Genomic DNA, 24,196 nt, shown 5'->3' with positions numbered 1-24,196 from the left:
CATCTACGCGACGTTCTCTTTTCTCCACATGTAGTAACTAGCCTCATCTCCGTTCGCCAATTCACCAAAGATAACTTATGCTCTATTGAATTTTTCCCTCTTGGCTTTGTTGTGAAGGATCTTCGCACCAGGAGGGTAATCATGATCTCCGCTAGCTCCGGTGATCTCTACCCATTCTTCGGCAATAACAGGCCTTGGAGCACAGCCCTCACCGCCACCATCTCCAACGGCGACGTTTGGCACCGCCGGCTCGGCCACCCCAGGCCCCACGTTACATCTTCGCTAGCAGCCCAAGATTTTCTTCCCTCTTGTAATAAGATTGCGCGTACACCATGTAATGCTTGCCAACTTGGCCGGCAGCCGCGCCTCCCTTTTCCTCACTCTCATAGTGGCATTTTTGCTCCTTTTGAGCTCATCCATTGTGATTTATGGACCAGCCCCGTTGTAAGCTTCTCCGGTTATAAATATTATTTGATTGTGCTTGATGGTTACACCCACTTCTCATGGTCCTTTCCTCTTCGCAATAAGTCAGACACCTCCCTTACTCTCCAACGTTTTTTCTCTTACGTTCGCACTCAGTACAATGTGATCATCAAAGCGTTACAATGCGACAATGGGGGTGTGTTCATAAACTCCACACTCTGTGCGTTCTTCTCCGTTAACGGCATTTCATATCGCTTCTCGTGCCCTCACACCTCACCACAAAATGGCAATGCAGAACGTCTTCTTCGCACTACCAATGATATCATACGCACTCTCCTCGTCCAAGCCAACCCCACCCCTCCATTTTGGGCAGAAGCTTTGCACACGGCCACCTATCTCCTTAACCGTCGCCCTTCTCGCGCCATTCATGATCACACACCATAGTTTATGCTTCATGGCATTCACCCTACGTATGATCACATACGAGTGTTTGGGTGTCTCTGTTACCCCAACCTCTACGCCACCTCTCCACATAAGCTAGCCCCACGCTCCACCCGCTGCATATTTCTTGGCTATCCCCTTGAACACAAGGGGTATCGCTGCTACGACCTAACCCAACACCGCGTAATCGTCTCCCGTCACGTCACTTTTGACGAGGATATTTTTCCGTATGCACCGCCCACACCAACGCCCCAGTCCAGCCCCTCCGCAGAAAATCCCATCCCACCTGCCCTCCGATTGCTGCCAGATCCACCCCAGATCCGTCCCACCTGCCCACCTACCTCGGATCGGGGCCCACGCAATCCCCCGGATGGGACGCCCCATGCAGCCCAATCCCGCCTCGTCATTCCCCAACTAGTCCAACAACCCCCTCCACGTGCCGCTCACCCTCCGGCTCGCCCTGGTCCCCCGAACCAGGCGCTACCCCACCACCACGTCCACGCGCTTCCTCGGGCCTCGCACCAGCCTCGCCTGCTGCGTCCGCCTCCTTGGATCGGCCGCCGGATTCTCCTACCCGCGGATCCTCCTTGGATCCCGCGCCTGCCAGCCCTGCAACTGACCCCACGCCATCCACCTCTGATTCCGCGCCCGCCACTCCTGTGCAGCCACGTCTCCCACCTCGCGCTCAGCCCGTCAGCCTCCCCACAACTCATATAAAATGCAAACACGCTCCAAATCCGGATTTTGCCAACCAAAGCGACTTTTCCTCGCCACCACCGACTCCTCCACCATCTCACCATCCCTCCAACTTACCGATCTGCTCTCAAAGACCCACATTGGCAACGTGCAATGCTAGATGAATTTGCTGCTTTACTTAAGAATTCTACGTGGTCTTTGGTTCCCCGACCTGCAGGTGTTAATGTGGTGACAGGCAAGTGGATCTACTGCCACAAGTTCCATCCGGGCGGCTCTTTGGCTCGGTACAAGGAACGTTGGGTTATGCGAGGTTTTACCCAATGGGAGAGCATCGACTATGATGAGACATTTAGTCCGGTCGTCAAGCCGGCCACCATTCGCGCCGTGCTCAGCATTGCCACGACCAGCTCCTGGCCCATTCACCAACTTGACGTGAAGAACGTGTTCCTCCACGGCGATCTCAAGGAAACGGTGTACTGTGCTCAACCGTCCGGCTTCGTGGATCCCGACCGGCCGGACCATGTGTGCCTTCTTCGCAAATCACTCTATGGCTTGAAGCAAGCCCCCCGCACATGGTTTCACCATTTCCGTTCATTTCTCTTGTCCCTTGGCTTCACCGCCTCCAAAAGCAACTCTTCGCTCTTCATTCTACATCGTGGCGCCTCTCTTGCCTACCTTCTCGTGTATGTCGATGATATTATTCTCACCGCTAGTTCACCACATCTCTCCACCGCATCATCTCCTCTCTCAAACACGAGTTTTCTATGTCCGACCTCGGTGAGCTCCATCACTTTCTTGGCATCAACGTCACACCCAACACCCACCGCTTGTTCCTGTGTCAACAACAATATGCACTCGAGGTCCTTGAATGTGCCAAGATGCTCAACTGCAAGCCAGTCTCCACTCCCATCGACACAGAATCCAAGCTGTCTGCCCATGATGGTCGTCTCCTTGACAACCCCACCCAGTACCGTAGCCTCCCCGGAGCCCTTCAATACCTCACACTCACTCGGCCTGATCTCTCCTATGTGGTACAACAAGTGTGTCTATTCATGCATGCCCCTCGCGATTCTCACATGCAACTCATCAAACGCATCTTGAGATATCTCCGTGGCACTACACACTATGGCTTGCAACTGTACAAGTCCTCCTCCCTCGACCTTCTGGCTTATACCGACGCCGATTGGGCCGGCTGTCCGGACACGCGCAAGTCCACCTCCCGGTTCTGTGTGTTTCTCAGCCATAACTTGCCGTCCTGGTCCTCTAAGAGGCAAGCCACTGTCTCTCGGTCTAGTGCCGAGGCCGAATACCATGGCGTCGCAAATTGTGTTGCCGAGTCCTGCTGGTTGCGCCAACTCTTGCATGAGCTTCGTCACACACCGTCTCATGCCACCATCGTCTATTGTGACAATGTGTCGGCCTCCTACATTGCATCCAATCCCATACAGCACCAAAGGACCAAACACATCGAGATCGATCTTCATTTTGTCCGCGACCGTGTGGCTCTCAGTGACATTCGTGTTCTCCACGTCCCCTCCAGCTCCCAATCCGCGGATCTGTTCACCAAGGGGTTGTCTTCACAGGTCTTCAACGAGTTCCGAACCAGCCTCAACATCCTTCCACATGGAGTTCCGGCTGAGGGGGGGTGTTAACTGTATTGTACCTGTGTATGCATGTGTACTTGTACTCCTAGATTATAGGATCATAGAGCATTCCCTGGCCTGCGTGCCACTTCCACCGGGCTCCTGGTAACTACTCCAACGTGTGTGTATATTGTACTCGGTGTGGATGAATCAATACATAGAGATAATTGATCGTTCCACTGAAGCAATGCATATGAACCAAACAGGATTAAGGCACACATCTAACTGGTCCTTTTCTAGAGATGTAAATTTTCTCATGTTCCAGGTTGGCACCTAATTTGTTACAACACACATCAACATGAACCTGAGCCTGAATCCAGAGCCAGCAATAACACTGAACCTAAGATATCTGAAACTATTTTGTCCTTAATCCTGGACCAGACCCACTTAGGTTATCCAAAATAACCAATTAGTAAGTATCATACTAATCATCATACCACACACACGCCGTTCATCTCTTACACTCCAGTACAAGGAAAAAGAAACACCAACCAAAGAACATAGAACAGAAAAATCCTTCCTTGACAGAGAAAAAATAAGGCATGCGGGAAACTAAGGAAGCATCGGCGGAGCTACGGCCAGGCCGGATGTGCCGTGGCCCACACAAGACTGAAGCAAAAAAGAAGTTTTATATGAAGCCCTGCCCACAACAATGCAGTGATTTTCAATTTGATAGCACAATTTGTAGTCTCTGGCCTGCCCACCTTTTTGGTGGTAGCTCCGCCATTGCATTAAGACAACAAAAATATACTTTGGATGAATTTAGCTACATCCAAAGCTTTGCTAGCCAGTAAAGTACCCAACAAAGCAAGAAAGAGAACAAAAAAAATCCCTCCGTTGGAATGTAGCTAGAGATGAGAATATTCTTGACAGGAACTAACAAAGAAATCTAGCTAACCGTGACCATTTCCTGAACAAGAAGAAAGCTACCAAGCAGTATCAACTAAGGTAACACACAGAACACACATCGACGGGGACATCATACCAAAACCAGTAACATCAAAGAAGAAAAGCTCACTGATGGCAAGAGAAAAAAGCATGAGCTGCACAACATGTACCTGTTTATAGTACAATGAGTCCAATAAGGAGCCCGTCCCGAGATCATCTCTTCCTCCTGCTGGTCTACTTCCTCATCCAAACACAGAGCAAATCATGGCACAAGCAATCAGGGCAGGAGGGGGGTTAAACGGGATCTGACCTAGATCAGGGAGAGAGGAAGAGAAACTCATCGCGGTGGCCGGCCTCCCTCGCACCATCCGCCGTTGGGCCGTCGTTGCCAGGGAGTACCCCAAGTGCCAGCATGGCCTGGTGGGGATCTGCCGCATCTCCGAGCGCCGCTGCCATCGTCGGGAGGCTCACCTCCGCACCCGGGGCAAACGAGATGCAGGAGGGGGTGGGGGGAGAGGGTAAGGGGGGAGGGGGAGGGGGAGCCGGCTGAGGTGGGAGGAGAAGGAGACGGCGGCTAGGGTTCCTGAGGGAGGGGGAGGCGAGTTTTCGATGCCTCACACCCCTCTCGCTCGTTCTTTCCTCTCGCCCTGCTGGCTCGCTGTGGCGCCCGCCGCCCGATTTATACCCCTGGTCCTGAAAAGACTAAAATGCCCTCGGCAAGGTGCAGAATTTACAGGCGGTGGCACATCACTGTTTATAGAGATTTAGGGGGTGATGTGGAGGGCTTTCTCCTTCCTAGCAGCTCTTGAGGGTTTATATGTTCAATGACCAAAAATTGTCGTCCTTTCATCATTTTGTAAGGTCCAGAAGAATTTTGTTTGTACTGTGGAATTTCATCAATTGAATCGAAATTGTGGAACTTCCACTAGAATTGGCATTGGACTCTAATTAATTATATTTGTTTGTATTTTGTTAAAACATGCCCCCTCTAGGTCTCATTCTTCTAATATAAATGCCTCGGGATTTGGGCCGCATTTTGGCTACAAGAGATACTGAAGAAGACTTAGTTTCCTATCCAAATCCAACTGGATATGATATATCACCCTCACAATATGCAATAGAAGATCACGTATCTAAAAAACATGCAATGTGACTGCACTTGTTAGGATTTCTGTCGCTTCAACTTTTGACAGTGATGACGAGTTCGCAAAACTGAGTAAATAGGAGTGCGTGGAAAGGAAAGAAATGAGTAGGCGAAACTGCACACAGACTGTATTTCTCAATCTACTTATGTCAAGACTGGCCCAAGGACTCTTAGGCCCAGTTCTTTTGCCAGAATCCGACCCCTACCCAGCTTCTCCTAGAATCTTTGAGCCACATTTGTTTTACAATCCTATCAAATTAGACCCTAGCTAGATAGGATTGTAAAACAAATGGGGCTCAAAGATTCTGGGAGAAACTGAGTATGGGTCGGATTCTGGCAAAAGAACTGGGCCTTAATAGTAGGTTCTTTCCGGATGTGGCGATTCGGCGCCCGGGCTCAAATGCTCTGAAATCATTGCGGTCCAGTTTGGTCTTGGGATCTGAACAATTCGGCCTTATAGAAGGGTGAATAAATCGGACAATCAGGCGTACAAGTGCTATACAATACAGAATAGTGGTCCTCTCGTGGGCCTTCGCGCGCGGCCTTTCTTGTTAGTGGACCGGACGTTGCCTTTTGTGCTATACCAGGTACAGGTAGATAAGAAATAGCTTCACAACCAAAGCAATGAGACATTACCGAGAGCAACACTCTGGAAACACTCAGTTTCACGAGCATCACTCTCAGAAAAGGTGCCGCCTGAGCACTTTAACTATCGTAGTGGCCTTCTTTTTCGAGGTTCGAGGGCACTCTTGGAAAAGAATAGCTCATCAGCACTCCATCTATGGCATTCTTTTCCCGAGGCTGGCACTCTCGGTAAAAGTACCTTTGACATGTGGGCCACTATGGGCCCACGGGTCAGTTTCAAAGCTATCATTTAATGGCGGTATGCCGAGCGCAGCTCTCGGCGATCGTATCAGTCAATCTAGTGTCATATTATTCTTTTTAAAATCTAACAAATAATTTGAAAGTTTTATTGATAACTAGGTTCAGTGGATCCACATGTCAAATCTGAATGTTTCTGTGACAGGTTGTCTACCGAGCGGACCATCATGGCTCTCGGTATGGATAACAGAAAGTGACGGCGCCGTTAGTTGCGAATGGGCATGCCACGTTGCTTCTCTTTGCAGTGTCGTGCTTTCGGCATCTGCGGCGTTTGGCGAACGTAGTTTGTTCGCCGTGATTCTGTGTCGGCAACGTTAGATAGTTGTCGTGAAGCCATGGTTGCCGAGTGTGACTCATGGCGTTTGTACGTTTGCCGAGTGCCCGTGGTTTGGCTCTCTGAGAAGAGCCGATCAAACACCCGACGTATAGAAAAGTTCCCTTAGTGCGGATGTGATATATCACCTTCACAAGATGCAATAGTAAATCATGTATGTAAAAAACATGCAATGACTGTACTTGTTAGGCTCCCTGTTGCTTCAACTTTTGACTGTGATGGCATACTGCACAGGAAAGAAACGAGTCGGTAAAACTGCATGCAGACTGTATTTCTCAATCAACTTACTCATGCCAAGACAAACCAAGGCAGGGACTCTTGAAAGTACTAGGATGATAGTTCTACAGATAATACACCACTACTAAGGTACTATAGAATGATGATAATTCACCACTACTGGAAAACCGACTGCAGCAAACATGAACTTGTTGTTCGATGGCATCCCATGAATCTCAACAACCACAAAGACGTCCCACCAGTTGAATCGTAGACTCCTTTCGAATGTTGTAGTCCGCCAGGGTGCGGTGGTCCTCCAGCTGCTTGCCAGCAAAGATGATGCGCTGCTGTCTAGGGGGCATACCGTCGAGCTCGTAGAGCTTCACCTTCACACTGTCGACAGTGTCTGAGCGCAACCTCAAGGGAGATGATGTTCCCTCGCAGCATCTGCACGAATATTCGCATCATAGCAGTTGGCCTGCACGGGAGGAGGATGAGGAGAAGAGTGGACCCTTTCCCAATGTTGTGGTCGGCCAAAGTGCGCTTGTCATCCTCCAGCTGCTTGTTGGCAAAGATGAGGCACTGCTGGACCTTGGGGAAGCCCTCAATATCTTCGATCTTGGCCTTCACGTTGGCAATGGTGTCTAGGCTGTCGACCTCTAGAGTGATGGTCCTGCCTTCTAGCGTCTCCGTCGCAAAGATTTGCATCTTTTCTTGGAGGTCAAGCGTGGAGTCATGCTGGATGCCATAATCCGCCAATGTACGGCTGTCTTCCAGCTGCACCCTATCGAAGACGAGGCGGTAGCGCTCCTGGATCTTTGCCTTGATGGTGTAAAGGGTGTCTGACAAGTGCACCCCCCTGAGACAGATTTTCCTACCGGTGGGATTCTTGACAAAGATGTGCACTTTGGATGGGCTAGCAAACCAAAAATCACCAATTGTTAGACAATATTTAGGGTGTATCAACAATATTAAGGGTGTATAAACAAAAAAAACAATACAAGCAAGAAGAGAATACAAGGCAATTCATGACCGAGAAATTAGCATACACTTCCAACTCAATGTAGGAAACACGAAGAGGTTCCCTAAACAGACAAATGTGGTACCTGTTACGAAACAGATAACCCAACGGGAAGAGCTTACATGGGCTAGATGATCTGGAATGCTTTGTTCCATGAGAGCCTCGCATCTCCACAGAACCATTTGACAGCATATCACCATATGCACTGCTGGAAGGCTGGTCAGGGAGGTCACAAGGGCGTCTAAGCAAGGTAACACCATTTTGATCCAGGAGGGCTAGAAGTAACCAGCCTGGAACCACGACGAACAGGCCAAGCTCCTCCCAACAAGAACCCCGGTATGAACCCACCAAACCAAAGCTACCGTACGGGGATGTGAGCCGAGAAGACGACAGAAAATCACGATGAAAGGTAAAGGAGACGAAATAGAAGGAGTGGGGAAGAAGTGGGAAGGTGGGAAAGAGGTTTCCACAGTTCACTTACTCGTCCATGTCAGCGCCATCAATCTGCAATGAATGGCTGCCATCGTCGTCTTTGCTGTCCCAGTCGCTGGTGCTGCTGTCGCTAACTTCCTCCTCTTCCTCCTCGGAATCTGCAAGCTCATCAAACACGCAAGCCACTCAACGACCTGCACAGAAGAATGTGATGCGCATGCATCGTGCACATTGTGAGCAGGAATCCGCAAAATGTACCTTCTGCGCCAGAGGTAGAGACACCGGGAGCTGCTTTCTCGACGTGGTCTTCCTGGTTGGGATCAGCGGACGAGAAGTGCAGACGCTTCTTCGGGGGCATTCTGGCAGGCTGGCTGTCAAGGATTTGATTTTCATGTTAGTAAAGGGTTTTCCGCAGGTATCTCTGTGACAGTTAGTAATTGATATGCCAATTAATTGCTAATGGAAGATTTAATTTTTCCTCGTGATGCAGGTGTGGCACGTTGGAAGTAAACATAAAGTTCTCAATTAACTTACTAACACTTTGCAATAGAACCTACAGCGAGGAGGCAAATACCAAATCAGCCAACAAGACCCACCGTTACATAAGCTAGCAAGCTATATCGAGCACGAGTTGCTACCCTACAAGGCATCAATCTTCGTCGGAAATCAGAGAAAAATTGGTCATAGGGTTAAGCCCCACCTTCAAGCTCTACTTTCTGCTTGGTTGACTACTTTGCATCAGTTGGGCCCTTTGACCTTTGTAACTAACTACGTAACTTTGTTTCACTTATATAAAATAGAAAAATACCATAGGGGACTCCCCAACTGTTTCAGGTCAAAACAAAGTTACACAAAAACGTCAACACTTGCAACAGGTAGGTCGTACAAGCAACAAGAGAAATCTAGTCACAAATGCTGACCAGCACATATAACAATTTGGACTATCTTCACTGTTTATGCACATAAACAAAACAAAATTTCAGAAAATGAAGTGTCTAACTTAGTAGATTCTGTGGTATGAGGACACACATATAACAATAACGCCGATGTATTTCTATCGATCTCTAGATGAAGAGCTTCTTCCACGAGAAGCAATGATGGACAATTATAATCCTATAAGATCTAATATATAAGATGATAACCATGAGATTAGCAACAAATTCCATGAGGTTCGTACCTGACACTGACAGTAGGATCTAGAGATGCTAGAATTCACCCAATCCATATGGGAACAATTGCACGGTGGTGGATCCGAGAGGTGGAAATCTAACAGTGGTGCACCAATGAAACTACAATACTACCGTGAGGAACACAAGCATCACAACCAAAGCAGCAGGGCTGTTTTTGAGGAAACACGGGCAGGTGGATCGAGGCCGTTGAAAGCGCAGGGGAAGGAGCTTACCGAGAGGAGGAAGATCGGACGGCGCTGCGGCGGCGGCGGTGGCGGAGGAGGAGAGCGGTCGAAGCGAGAGATATAGAGAGAGGAGGGGGTTTTCTCTTTTATATAGAACCAAAAAAAAGGAGAGGAGAGGTGTGCGGAGGAAGGAAGCCAACTGCAGAGACACTGACGACGCGGCCCCACGGTCGACAAACCCAGCTGACAGGCCGCAGCCCCACCCCCACCCGCCCTAGCCCACATGAAGACTGGACTTTTGACCTCTGAACGCACGTAGACTGCTACGGAGCCAGTCATCCAACACTTTTTTTTTGACGTAAACACATTTTGAACGTGACTTAACAAGCATGACAAATTTCATGCGGATTGGTCGATTTTTATTTAAACTGGACTGATTTTTATTTAAACTGGACCAAAATCATGGAAAGTTTGACATATTTCATTAAACAAAATCGGACGTGACACTTTTTAACATAGCAAAATTAGGCATTGTTCACGTGAGGGCGGCAGCGGAGACAAGCACTTCTGCACATAGAGGTATTGTTCATACTACTTTCAAGTAGGTATTTGATGTAATTCTATTGCTTATCATATATACTCCCTATGTTCCGTATTATTTGTTGTTGGGGCTTCACAGTTCAACTTTTGTCACGTTCATTTTATTTTTGACTTTCCAACTTTACCCCTCCTTCGCCGCTGTCGCCGCAGCTCCCACTCACTCACTCGCACTCAATCGCTCGCTGTCTCCCTCTCCCTTTCCTCGTCGCCGCCCTCTCCCTCTCTTCTCTGTCGCCGCAGCTACGCCCGCTGCAGCTCCTTCGCCTCACCCCGTACGCCCTCCTGCACGACCTCACAGCGCTTGAGCTCGCGGCCCTATCCGCCTGCGCCGCCGCCTCCCCGAGGGCCGCAAGGTGAAATGGACGGCCGAGGAGAAGGCTCGCGGCGGGGGTCGGGCACTCAAGTGCGAGGCAGAGCTCGCCTCCCCCAACGACGGCAGTTTCGACCTGGGAGGCCAAGTCCCAGCCCGGCGCTGCCGGCAAGGCCAAGACCAAGTAAGGCATCGAGGAAGCCAGCGAGGATGACAAGAAGAAGCAGGCGAGGAAGTGCATCCAGATCGAGAAGATCCCTGCCGGCTGTGACGTCCACATCAAGGTATACTCAGCAGAAAAGATGAGATTTTTTATGGGTTTGGCCCCGATCTGAATGAAATGTTGAAATGTGGGATTTCAAGCACCCAGTAGCATACTCCAGTACTGTACTCCGGTAGCTTAAGCGGAACTTGACTGTTTTGGGTTTTCCAGTAGCTTAATGATCTCTGCATCACCACAAAAGTGCAGATACAAAGCCAGATGATTTGCTTAATGATCTGTAGAGTATATTGAACTTTTGATGAGTACGCCAGATGATTTGCTTTTGCTATCTTGTTAGGTGAGTAAACTTAAACTGGCTTTAAATGGAAGTCAGTATTCTTGAACTTTTCAGATGAACTTGACTGTGTATATACTGGAGTAAGCCAGATGAACTTGACTGTGTATATGCTGCGGTAAGCTCCAACAACTTGACTGTGTATATGCTGGGGTAAGTTAGTGTTCAGTAAATGGCTGCTCCAACAACTTGACCGTGTATATACTGGACTATTTAAATGAAAGGGAAGTATAAATACTGTTTAGTTAAAACCAAGATTCAGTATCTTGAACTACTCCAGTTAGCTTGCTGATGCTTTTAGCAATCTTGGTGTTTAAATTTGACTTGGTGCAGTAATCTTGGTGCTTAGTGTTCCAGTTAATTTAACACTTGCAGTAGTATGGCACTTGCAGTAGTGTGGGACAACACTAGTTTAGTATAAGTTTCAGTTAATTAGCTGGATTAAACAAGATGCTTGGTGATCTGCAGGAGCAGGACAAGCAAATCTTCTTGGAGTAAAAGTAAATGAACATTTTGCTGCTAGAGTACTGATAGTGATCTGCAGGAGCAGGACAAGCAAATCTGCAGGAGTAGCTATTGTACTGATATTTCTATTTCTTTGAACATTTTACTGTCAATAAAAATGTACTGCCGATTTCATTTAATTTAAATTAGCTAAAACCTTTTTAGTTAATTGAAATTAACTAAAACATTTTCTGTTACTATAGAGTACTTAAATTTAGGAGTAGCTAGGAGCAAAATTAAAATTAGGATTAGGAGTAGGAGTAGGATTAGTAGGAGTAGGAGTAAAAATATAAGTTTCTTGCTCTGTTCTTCTCTTTCTCTTCTCTTCCCTTTCATTTAAATAGAGTACACTACACAAGCAAATGAAACTTTTGAAACAAAAATGATTTCTCTTCTCTTCTCTTCTTGCTCTCTAAACAAGCCTCAAGTCAAGCATCTCCGCACAAGTCTCACAAAATGGGAAAAATATATGGAGTGAAAATGATCACAAAATAGAGTTACACATACAAGTCTCGCAAAATGGAGTATTACACATACGTAGTAATTTCACATGGGATGCACTCCGCACAAGTCTCATCTCAAGGAACTACACATATTTCACATCTGAACAAGCCTCATGTCAAGCATCTCCCATGTCAAGCATCTAAACAAGCCTCATGTCAAGCATCTGAACAAGCCTCATCTCAAACATCTGAACAAGCCTCATCTCGAGCATCTGAACATGCCTCATCTCGAGCATCTGAACAAGCCTCATCTCAAGCATCTAAACAAGCCTCATCTCAAGCATCTAAACAAGCCTCATCTCAAGCAGCACAAGCCTCATTACTGAACCCTCGCCATTACCTTTAAGTTGTATAGGGCATTTGCGAAAACCTCTTTAGGGCATGTTAGTCTTGGAGGTAGCTGCCCATGACCCTCAAGCCTTTCCTTGTTAACATGTGGTATTTTATACCCATTTCCCCCTGCATGGTTCAGGATCTCAATCATGCACATCTGTAGAGTTAGGAAAATTCTGTTGAGCTTCTAAACCTCATAGCCTTCAAATTCCTCCAAAACACCTGCAATAAGGTCTTGTAGTGTTTTAGGACTCAGACAATCTGTCAAGGATTGTAGCAAGTTGAAATCCCCAAGGTCAAGCACATTCAAATCAGGACTGTTGGCGGGTTGTTGTATTATTCTAATGTCAAGTCCAGTTTTTGCGACAGCTGCTAGAAATTCGGGGTCATCTGGCAAGATATGGGGCTTAGCATTATCCTGCTGAATGTAGATGGTCTGTCCAGCATCACTTTCCGGCCAAACAGCTTGTATCGCTAGAAAGACCTTCTCTATCAGGAACTCCCTCATCACTTTTATGTCGACCTTTATTGACTTCCATTGTACCTCCGGGCCTGTTGTCGCTTCTCCTCTGAGCAGGAACTTCTTTCACGAATGGCCAGATAACGATTTTCCCAGAGAAGGTCATGTTTCCTTCACTGTCCCACCTTGGCCTAGCAACGGCCGATACGAACATCACCTTGCCAATACAGTTGCCATGTATAGGCCTCATAGGCTCCTCCTCCCCATCCAGCAGATAACATGTTATATTCTTCTTCGTCATGTTAAACCACTTCTCGTAAATATGGACAACATTATGCATAATCTTGAACTTGGGCCTCGCAGTTGCTGTTGTTGCCTCATCAAGCATCGACAAACAAAATTCGTTTTGCGTGGCAGGGGATGTACAAAGGGGCCAAAGGCGGTTGCAGTGTGGTACTTAAGGCAGTGGCCACACCTGAAGGAAATATGCCCTAGAGGCAATAATAAAGTTATTATTTATTTCCTTATTTCATGATAAATGTTTATTATTCATGCTAGAATTGTATTAACCGGAAACATAATACATGTGTGAATACATAGACAAACATAGTGTCACTAGTATGTCTCTACTTGACTAGCTCGTTTATCAAAGATGGTTATGTTTCCTAGCCATGGACAAAAGAGTTGTCATTTGATTAACGGGGTCACATCATTAGGAGAATGATGTGATTGACTTGACCCATTCCGTTAGCTTAGCACTTGATCGTTTAGTATGTTGCTATTGCTTTCTTCATGACTTATACATGTTCCTGTAACTATGAGATTACGCAACTCCCGTTTACCGGAGGAACACTTTGGGTACTACCAAACGTCACAACGTAACTGGGTGATTATAAAGGAGTACTACAGGTGTCTCCGAAGGTACATGTTGAGTTGCCGTATTTCGAGATTAGGTTTTGTCACTCCGATTGTCGGAGAGGTATCTCTAGCCCTCTCGGTAATGCACATCATTATAAGCCTTGCAAGCAATGTGACCAATGAGTTGGTTACGGGATGATGCATTACAGAACGAGTAAAGAGACTTGCCGGTGACGAGATTGAACTAGGTATTGGATACCGACGATCGAATCTCGGGCAAGTAACATACCGATGACAAAGGGAACAACGTATGTTGTTATGCGGTCTGACCGATAAAGATCTTCGTAGAATATGTAGGAGCCAATATGGGCATCCAGGTCCCGCTATTGGTTATTGACCGGAGACGTGTCTCGGTCATGTCTACATTGTTCTCGAACCCGTAGGGTCCGCACGCTTAAGGTTACGATGACAGTTACATTATGAGTTTATGCATTTTGATGTACCGAAGGTTGTTCGGAGTCCGGGATGTGATCACGGACCTGACGAGGAGTCTCGAAATGGTCGAGACGTAAAGATTGATATATTGGAAGCCTATGTTTGGACATCGGAAGTGTTCCAGGTGAAATCGGGATTTTACCGGGTTACCGGGAGGTTACCGGAACCCCCCGGGAGCCATATGGGCCTTCATGGGCCTTAGTGGAAAGGAGAAAGGGACAGCCCAAGGTGGCTGCGCCACTTCCTCCTCCCCTAGTCCTATTAGGACTAGGAGAAGGTGGCCGGCCCCCCTCTCTCTCTTCCCCTCCGAGGAATCCTAGTTGGACTAGGATTGGGGGGAGGAATCCTACTCCCAGAGGGAGTAGGACTCTCCTGCGCCTCCCCTCCTTGGCCGGCCAGCCCTCCCCCTTGGCTCCTTTATATACGGAGGCAGGGGGCACCTCTAGACACAAAAGTTGATCCACGTGATCTATTCCTTAGCCGTGTGCGGTGCCCCCTGCCACCATATACCTCGATAATACTGTAGCGGAGTTTAGGCGAAGCCCTGCTGCTGTAGTTCATCAAGATCGTCACGACGCCGTCGTGCTGACGGAACTCTTCCCCGACACTTTGCTGGATCGGAGTCCGGGGATCGTCATCGAGCTGAACGTGTGCTCGAACTCGGAGGTGCCGTAGTTTCGGTGCTTGATCGGTTGGATCGTGAAGACGTACGACAAGTTCCTCTATGTCGTGTCATCGCTTCCGCAGTCGGTCTGCGTTGGGTACGTAGACAACACTCTCCCCTCGTTGCTATGCATCACATGATCTTGCGTGTGCGTAGGAAATTTTTTGAAATTACTACGAAACCCATCAGTGGCATCCGAGCCTAGGTTATTTATGTTGATGTTATATGCACGAGTAGAACACAAGTGAGTTGTGGACGATACAAGTCATACTGCCTATTAGCATGTCATACTTTGGTTCGGCGGTATTGTTGGACGAGACGACCCGGACCAACCTTACGCGTACGCTTACGCGAGACCGGTTCCTCGACGTGCTTTGCACATAGATGGCTTGCGGGCGACTGTCTCTCCAACTTTAGTTGAACCGAGTATGGCTACGCCCGATCCTCGAGAAGGTTAAAACGGAGTCTATTTGACAAACTATCGTTGTGGTTTTGATGCGTAGGTGAGATTGGTTCTTACTTAAGCCCGTAGCAGCCACGTAAAACATGCAACAACAAAGTAGAGGACGTCTAACTTGTTTTTGCAGGGCATGTTGTGATGTGATATGGTCAAGGCATGATGCTGAATTTTATTGTATGAGATGATCATGTTTTGTAACCGAGTTATCGGCAACTGGCAGGAGCCATATGGTTGTCGCTTTATTGTATGCAATGCAATCGCGATGTAATTCTTTACTTTATTACTAAACGGTAGTGATAGTTGTGGAAGCATAAGATTGGCGAGACGACAACGATGCTATGATGGAGATCAAGGTGTCGCGCCGGTGACGATGGTGATCATGACGGTGCTTCGTAGATGGAGATCACAAGCACAAGATGATGATGGCCATATCATATCACTTATATTGATTGCATGTGATGTTTATCTTTTTATGCATCTTATCTTGCTTTGATTGACGGTAGCATTATAAGATGATCTCTCACTAAATTATCAAGAAGTGTTCTCCCTGAGTATGCACCGTTGCCAAAGTTCGTCGTGCTGAGACACCACGTGATGATCGGGTGTGATAGGCTCTACGTTCAAATACAACGGGTGCAAAACAGTTGCACACGCGGAATACTCAGGTTATACTTGACGAGCCTAGCATATACAGATATGGCCTCGGAACACAGAGACCGAAAGGTCGAGCGTGAATCATATAGTAGATATGATCAACATAGTGATGTTCACCATTGAAACTACTCCATCTCACGTGATGATCGGACATGGTTTAGTTGATTTGGATCACGTGATCACTTAGAGGATTAGAGGGATGTCTATCTAAGTGGGAGTTCTTAAGTAATATGATTAATTGAACTTTAATTTATCATGAACTTAGTCCTAGTAGTATTTTGCAAATTATGTTGTAGATCAATAGCTCGCGTTGTTGCTTTCATATGTTTATTTTGATATGTTCCTAGAGAATATTGTGTTGAAAAATGTTAGTAGCAATGATGCGGATTCGATCCGTGATCTGAGGTTTATCCTCATTGCTGCACAGAAGAATTATGTCCTTAATGCACCGCTAGGTGACAGACCTATTGCAGGAGCAGATGCAGAAGTTATGAACGTCTGGCTAGCTCAATATGATGACTACTTGATAGTTTAGTGCACCATGCTTAACGGCTTAGAATCGGGACTTCAAAGACGTTTTGAACGTCATGGACCATATGAGATGTTCCAGGAATTGAAGTTAATATTTCAAGCAAATACCCAAGTTGAGAGATATGATGTCTCCAACAAGTTCTATAGCTAAAAGATGGAGGAGAATCGCTCAACTAGTGAGCATGTGCTCAGATTGTCTGGGTACTTCAATCGCTTGAATCAAGTGGGAGTTAATCTTCCAGATAAGATAGTGATTGACAGAATTCTCTAGTCACCATCACTAAGCTACTAGAACTTCGTGATGAACTATAGTATGCAAGGGATGACGAAAACGATTCCCAAGCTCTTCGTGATGCTGAAATCAACGAAGGTAGAAATCAAGAAAGAGCATCAGGTGTTGATGGTTAACAAGATCACTAGTTTCAAGAAAAGGGCAAAGGGAAAGAAAGGGAACTTCAAGAAGAACGGCAAGCAAGTTGCTGCTCAAGTGAAGAAACCCAAGTCTGGTCCTAAGCCTAAGACTAAGTGCTTCTACTGCAAAGAGACTGATCACTGGAAGAGGTACTACCCCAAGTGATTGGCGGATAAGAAGGATGGCAAAGTGAACATAAGTATATTTGATATACATGTTATTGATGTGTACGTTACTAGTGTTTATAGCAAACCCTCAGTATTTGATACTAGTTCAGTTGCTAAGATTAGTAACTCGAAACGGGAGTTGCAGAATAAACAGAGACTAGTTAAAGGGTGAAGTGACGACGTGTGTTGGAAATAGTTCCAAGATTGATATGATCATCATCGCACACTCCCTATACTTTTGGGATTAGTGTTAAACCTAAATAAGTGTTATTTGGTGTTTGCGTTGAGCATGAATATGATTTGATCATGTTTATTGCAATACGGTTATTCATGTAAGTTAGAGAATAATTGTTGTTCTGTTTACATGAATAAAACCTTCTATGGTCATACACCCAATGAAAATGGTTTGTTGGATCTCGATCGTGTGATACACATATTCGTAATATTGAAGCCAAAAGATGCAAAGTTAATGATAGTGCAACTTATTTGTGGCACTGCCGTTTAGGTCATATTGGTGTAAAGCGCATGAAGAAACTCCATAAAGATGGATTTTCGGAAATCACTTGGTTATGAATCATTTGATACTTGCGAACCGTGCCTTTTGGGCAAGATGACTAAAACTCCGTTCTCCGGAACAATGGAGCGAGCAACTGACTTATTGGAAATAATACATACTGATGTATGCGATCCGATGAGTGTTGAGGCTCGTGGCAAGTATCGTTATTTTCTGACCTTCACAAGATGATTTGAGCAGATATGGGTATATCTACTTGATGAAACATAAGTCTGAAATAGTTGACAGGTTCAAAGAATTTCAGAGTGAAGTGGAAAATCATCGTAACAAGAAAATAAAGTTTCCGCGATCTGATCGTAGAGATGAATATTTGAGTTACGAGTTTGGTCTTCAATTAAAACAATGTGGAATAGTTTCACAGCTCACGCCACCTGGAACACCACAACGTTATGGTGTGTCCGAACGTCGTAACCGCACTTTATTGGATATGGTGCAATCTATGATGTCTCTTACTGATTTACCAATATTGTTTTGGGGTTATGCATTAGAGACAGCTGCATTCACATTAAAAGGGCACCATCTAAATCCGTTGAGATGACACCGTATGAACTATGGTTTAGCAGTAAATCTAAGCTGTCATTTCTTAAAGTTTGGAGTTGTGATGCTTATAGGAAAAAAAAGGTTTTTCAACTTGATAAGCTCGAACCCAAATCAGAGAAGTGCGTCTTCATAGAATACCCAAAGGAAATTGTTGGGTACACCTTCTATCACAGATCCGAAGGCAAATTTGTTGCTGATAATAGATCCTTTCTAGAGAAGGAGTTTCTCTCGAAAGAAGTGAGTGGGAGGAAAGTAGAACTTGATAAGGTAACTGTATCTACTCCCTTATTGGAAAGTAGTTCATCACAGAAATCAGTTCCTGTGACAAATACACCAATTAGTGAGGAAGCTAATGATATTGATCATGAAACTTTAGATCAAGTTACTACAGAACCTCGTAGGTCTTCCAGAGTAAGATCCGCACTAGAGTGGTGTAGTAATCATGTTCTGGAAGTCATGACCATGATGAACCTACGAACTATGAGGAAGCGATGATGAGCCCAGATTCCGCGAAATGGCTCGAGGCCATAAAATCTGAGATATGATCCATGTATGAGAACAAAGTATGGACTTTGATTGACTTGCTCGATGATCAGCAAGCCATGTTAAATGAATGGATCTTCAAGAGGAAGACGGACACTGATAGTAGTGTTACTATCTACCAAGCTCGACTTGTTGCGAAAGGTTTTCAACAAGTTCAAGGTGTTGAATACGATGAGATTTTCTCACTCGTATCGATTCTTAAGTCTGTCTGAATCATGCTAGCAATTGCCACATTTTATGAAATCTGGCAAATGGATATCAAAACTGCATTCCTTAATGGATTTATTAAAGAAGAGTTGTATATGATGCAATCAGAAGGTTTTGTCAATCCTAAAGGTGCTAACAAAATGTGCAAGCTCCAGCGATCCATCTATGGACTGGTGCAAGCCTCTCGGAGTTGGAATATACGCTTTGATGAGTTGATCAAAGCATATATTTACAATAACGTGAGTGGGAGCACTATAGCCTTTCTGATTAGTATATGTGAGTGACATATTGTTGATCAGAAATGATGTATAATTTTTCTGCAAAGCATAAAGGAGTGTTTTAAAGGAGTTCTTTAAAAGGAAAAGACCTCAGTAAAAGCTACTTACATATTGAGCATCAAGATCTATTGAGATAGATCAAGACGCTTGATAAGATTTTCAATGAGTACATACCTTGGCAAAATTTTGAAATAGTTCAAAATGGAACAGTCAAAGAAAGAGTTCTTGCCTGTGTTGCAAAGGTATGAAATTGAGTAAGACTCAAATCCCGACCACAGCAGAAAATAGAAAAAATGAAAAGTCATTCCCTATGCCTCAGTCATAGGTTCTATAAAGTATGCTATGCTATGTACCAGAACTATTGTATACCTTGCTCAATATTTGACAAGGGAGTACAATACTGATCTAGGAGTAGATCACTGGACATTGGTCAAGAATATCCTTAGTGAGGACAAAGGAAATATTTCTCGATTATGGAGGTGATAAAAGAGCCCGTCGTAAAAGTTACCTCGGTGCAAGTTTTCACCCCGATCCAGATGACTCTAAGTCTCAATCTGGATACATATTGAAAGTGGGAGCAATTAGCTAGAGTAGCACCGTGCAGAGCATTGTAGACATAGAATATTTGCAAAATGCATACGGCTCTGAATGTGACAGACCCGTTGACTAAGCTTCTTTCACGAGCAAAACATGATCACACCTTAGTACTCTTTGGGTGTTAATCACATAGCGATGTGAACTAGATTATTTACTCTAGTAAACCCTTTGGGTGTTGGTCACATGATGATGTGAACTATGGGTGTTAATCATATACAGGTATGAATATTGGTGTTAAATCACATGACGATGTGAACTAGATTATTGACTCTAGTGCAAGTGGGAGATGAAGGAAATATGCCCTAGAGGCAATAATAAAGTTATTATTTATTTCCTTATTTCATGATAAATGTTTATTATTCATGCTAGAATTGTATTAACCGGAAACATAATACATGTGTGAATACATAGACAAACATAGTGTCACTAGTATGCCTCTACTTGACTAGCTCGTTTATCAAGGATGGTTATGTTTCCTAGCCATGGACAAAAGAGTTGTCATTTGATTAACGGGGTCACATCATTAGGAGAATGATGTGATTGACTTGACCCATTCCGTTAGCTTAGCACTTGATCGTTTAGTATGTTGTTATTGCTTTCTTCATGACTTATACATGTTCCTGTAACTATGAGATTATGCAACTCCCGTTTACCGGAGGAACACTTTGGGTACTACCAAACGTCACAACGTAACTGGGTGATTATAAAGGAGTACTACAGGTGTCTCCGAAGGTACATGTTGAGTTGGCGTATTTCGAGATTAGGTTTTGTCACTCCGATTGTCGGAGAGGTATCTCTAGCCCTCTCGGTAATGCACATCATTATAAGCCTTGCAAGCAATGTGACCAATGAGTTGGTTACGGGATGATGCATTACAGAACGAGTAAAGAGACTTGCCGGTGACGAGATTGAACTAGGTATTGGATACCGACGATCGAATCTCGGGCAAGTAACATACCGATGACAAAGGGAACAACGTATGTTGTTATGCGGTCTGACCGATAAAGATCTTCGTAGAATATGTAGGAGCCAATATGGGCATCCAGGTCCCGCTATTGGTTATTGACCGGAGACGTGTCTCGGTCATGTCTACATTGTTCTCGAACCCGTAGGGTCCGCACGCTTAAGGTTACGATGACAGTTACATTATGAGTTTATGCATTTTGATGTACCGAAGGTTGTTCGGAGTCCGGGATGTGATCACGGACCTGACGAGGAGTCTCGAAATGGTCGAGACGTAAAGATTGATATATTGGAAGCCTATGTTTGGACATCGGAAGTGTTCCAGGTGAAATCGGGATTTTACCGGGTTACCGGGAGGTTACCGGAACCCCCCGGGAGCCATATGGGCCTTCATGGGCCTTAGTGGAAAGGAGAAAGGGACAGCCCAAGGTGGCTGCGCCACTTCCTTCTCCCCTAGTCCTATTAGGACTAGGAGAAGGTGGCCGGCCCCCCTCTCTCTCTTCCCCTCCGAGGAATCCTAGTTGGACTAGGATTGGGGGGAGGAATCCTACTCCCAGAGGGAGTAGGACTCTCCTGCGCCTCCCCTCCTTGGCCGGCCAGCCCTCCCCCTTGGCTCCTTTATATACGGAGGCAGGGGGCACCTCTAGACACAAAAGTTGATCCACGTGATCTATTCCTTAGCCGTGTGCGGTGCCCCCTGCCACCATATACCTCGATAATACTGTAGCGGAGTTTAGGCGAAGCCCTGCTGCTGTAGTTCATCAAGATCGTCACCACGCCATCGTGCTGACGGAACTCTTCCCCGACACTTTGCTGGATCGAAGTCCGGGGATCGTCATCGAGCTGAACGTGTGCTCGAACTCGGAGGTGCCGTAGTTTCGGTGCTTGATCGGTTGGATCGTGAAGACGTACGACTACTTCCTCTACGTCGTGTCATCGCTTCCGCAGTCGGTCTGCGTTGGGTACGTAGACAACACTCTCCCCTCGTTGCTATGCATCACATGATCTTGCGTGTGCGTAGGAAATTTTTTGAAATTACTACGAAACCCATCAACACCGGACCTCTGGATTTGGCACTCCTTCTTTGGGATGCCTGGAACTCACAATGACATCAACGTCCTGTAGTGCTCCCCTGTCTTTGCCAAGCTTGTTGAAGGTCATTCTCCTCGGGTGAACTTCGAGGTCAATGGGCAGCACTACAACATGGGGTACTACCTAGTTGATGGCATCTATCCGAGATGGTCTACATTTGTGAAGACTATCTCAAACCCTGTGCCAGGAGGCAAGAACTCCCACTTTGCGAAGGTTCAGGAGGCTTGCAGGAAGGATGTCGAGCGGGCATTTGGTGTGCTCCAATCTCGATTTGCTGTTGTCCGGTACCCTGCTCAGACCTTGTCAAAAATCAAATGTGGGAGATCATGACTTGTTGTGTCATCTTGCACAACATGATCATTGAGAGCGAGCAGGAAGAGCCAGTGTTTGACACTACTACCTCTTGAGCTTGCGTTGGTTTTCCTTGAAGAGGAAAGGGTGATGCAGCAAAATAGCATAAGTATTTCCCTCAGTTTTGAGAACCAAGGTATCAATCCAGTAGGAGACAACGCACAAGTCACCGAATACCTACACAAACAATCAAGAACTTGCAACCAACGCGATAAAGGGGTTGTCAATCCCTTCACAGTCACTCGCAAAAGTGAGATCTGATAGAGATAGATAAACGGTAAAGTAAATATTTTTGGTATTTTTGGGTGTATAGATTGGAAAGTAAAGATTGCAAAATAGTGGATCGGAAACTAGCAAGATGTAAACGAGATTCAATAATATGGAAAAGAGACCCAGGGGCCATAAGTTTCACTAGTGGCTTCTCTTGAGATAGCATATATTACGGTGGGTGAACAAATTACCGCCGAGCAATTGATAGAAAAGCGCATAATTATGATGACATCTAAGGCAATGATCATGAACATAGGCATCACGTCCGTGTCAAGTAGACCGACTCCTGCCTGCAACTACTACTATTACTCCACACATCGACCGCTATCCAACATGCATCTAGACTATTAAGTTCGTAAGAACGGAGTAACGCATTAAGCAAGATGACATGATGTAGAGGAATTAACTCAAACAATATGATGAAAACCCCATCTTGTTATCCTCGATGGGAACAATACAATACGTGCCTTGCTGCCCCAAACCTAAGCACTTCTCTCATGGCAAGAAAGATCAATCTAGTAGGCCAAACTAAACCGAAAATTCAAAGAGACTTGCAAAGATATCAAATCATGCATATAAGAATTCAGAGAAGAACCAAATAATATTCATAGATAATCTTGATCATAAATCCACAATTTATCGGATCTCGGCAAACACACCGCAAAAGAATATTACATCGAAAAGATCTCCAAGAACATCGAGGAGAACTTGGTATTGAGATCAAAGAGAGAGAAGAAGCCATCTAGCTAATAAGTATGGACCCGAAGGTTTGTGGTAAACTACTCACGCTTCATCGGAGAGGAAATGGTGTTGATGTAGAAGCCCTCCGTGATCGAATCACCCTCCGACAGATCGCCGGAAAAGTCCCCAAGACGGGATCTCACAGGTACAGAAGGTTGCGGCGGTGGAAAAGTATTTTCGTGGCTCCCCCTGATGCTTTTAGGGTATAACAGTATATATAGGCGAAGGAACTAGGTCAGGGGAGCCACGACAGGCCCATGAGGGTGGGGGGCGCGCTCTCCTGCCTCGTGGCCTCCTCGTTGCATCTCCAAGTCTTGTGGTTTTCTTTCGGTCCAAGAAAGATCATCGCGAAGGTTTCATTTCGTTTGGACTCCATTTGGTATTCCTTTTCTGCAAAACTCTAAAATAAGAAAAAACAAAAACTGGCACTGGGCCCTCGGTTAATAGGTTAGTCCCAAACATAATATAAAAGAGCATATTAAAGCCCATTAAACATCGAAAACAGATAATATAATAGCATGGAACAATAAAAAATTATAGATACATTGAAGACGTATCAGACACTGAACCATATTACAGGCAGGGTCCTCTTGCGCAAGTTGATCACCAGCTACCGACAACCTGGACTGCCTTCTCCAATATACTTCAGGAGATCCGAGACCTACAGGTGCATCAAAAAATGCAGCACGATCTGGTGGAGCACCTATGGAGGCTCAAGGGTAACGCCTAGCTCGACGTGTGATGAAATAAGAGTTTTTATTTGTTGAACTATATAATTTGTATTGAATTATTTGTTGTTGAACTATTTGATTTCTATTGATTTTTGGTAATGAACTATGTGATAAAAAAAAAGAATTTGCGTCGAACCACGGCGAATATGGGCCGATTTGCGTCGATATCGGGCCAATTTGTCGCCGAAACTGGGCCGAAAAGCGGGCGCTTTGCGAAACAAATGGTCCGATATCGGCGCCTGGGGCGACCTGGGGGCGGCGGCTAGGAACCCAATCGCCCCCAGCGCCGATTTTTGCGCTGACTCACCCCCAAGCAGCGATTTTCAA

General features: G+C 45.7%; 1 pseudogene; it reads right to left on the bottom strand.

Moving 5' to 3' along the window:
- Positions 1-24,196, bottom strand: part of LOC119278776 — a 283,671-nt pseudogene that overhangs the window by 125,073 nt on the left and 134,402 nt on the right.

The sequence above is a fragment of the Triticum dicoccoides genome, chromosome 3B (assembly GCF_002162155.2).
Source record: "Triticum dicoccoides isolate Atlit2015 ecotype Zavitan chromosome 3B, WEW_v2.0, whole genome shotgun sequence".
Lineage (NCBI taxonomy): Eukaryota > Viridiplantae > Streptophyta > Magnoliopsida > Poales > Poaceae > Triticum > Triticum dicoccoides.
Note: the sequence above shows the minus strand (reverse complement) of the source record. Positions and strands in the feature narration are given on the sequence as shown.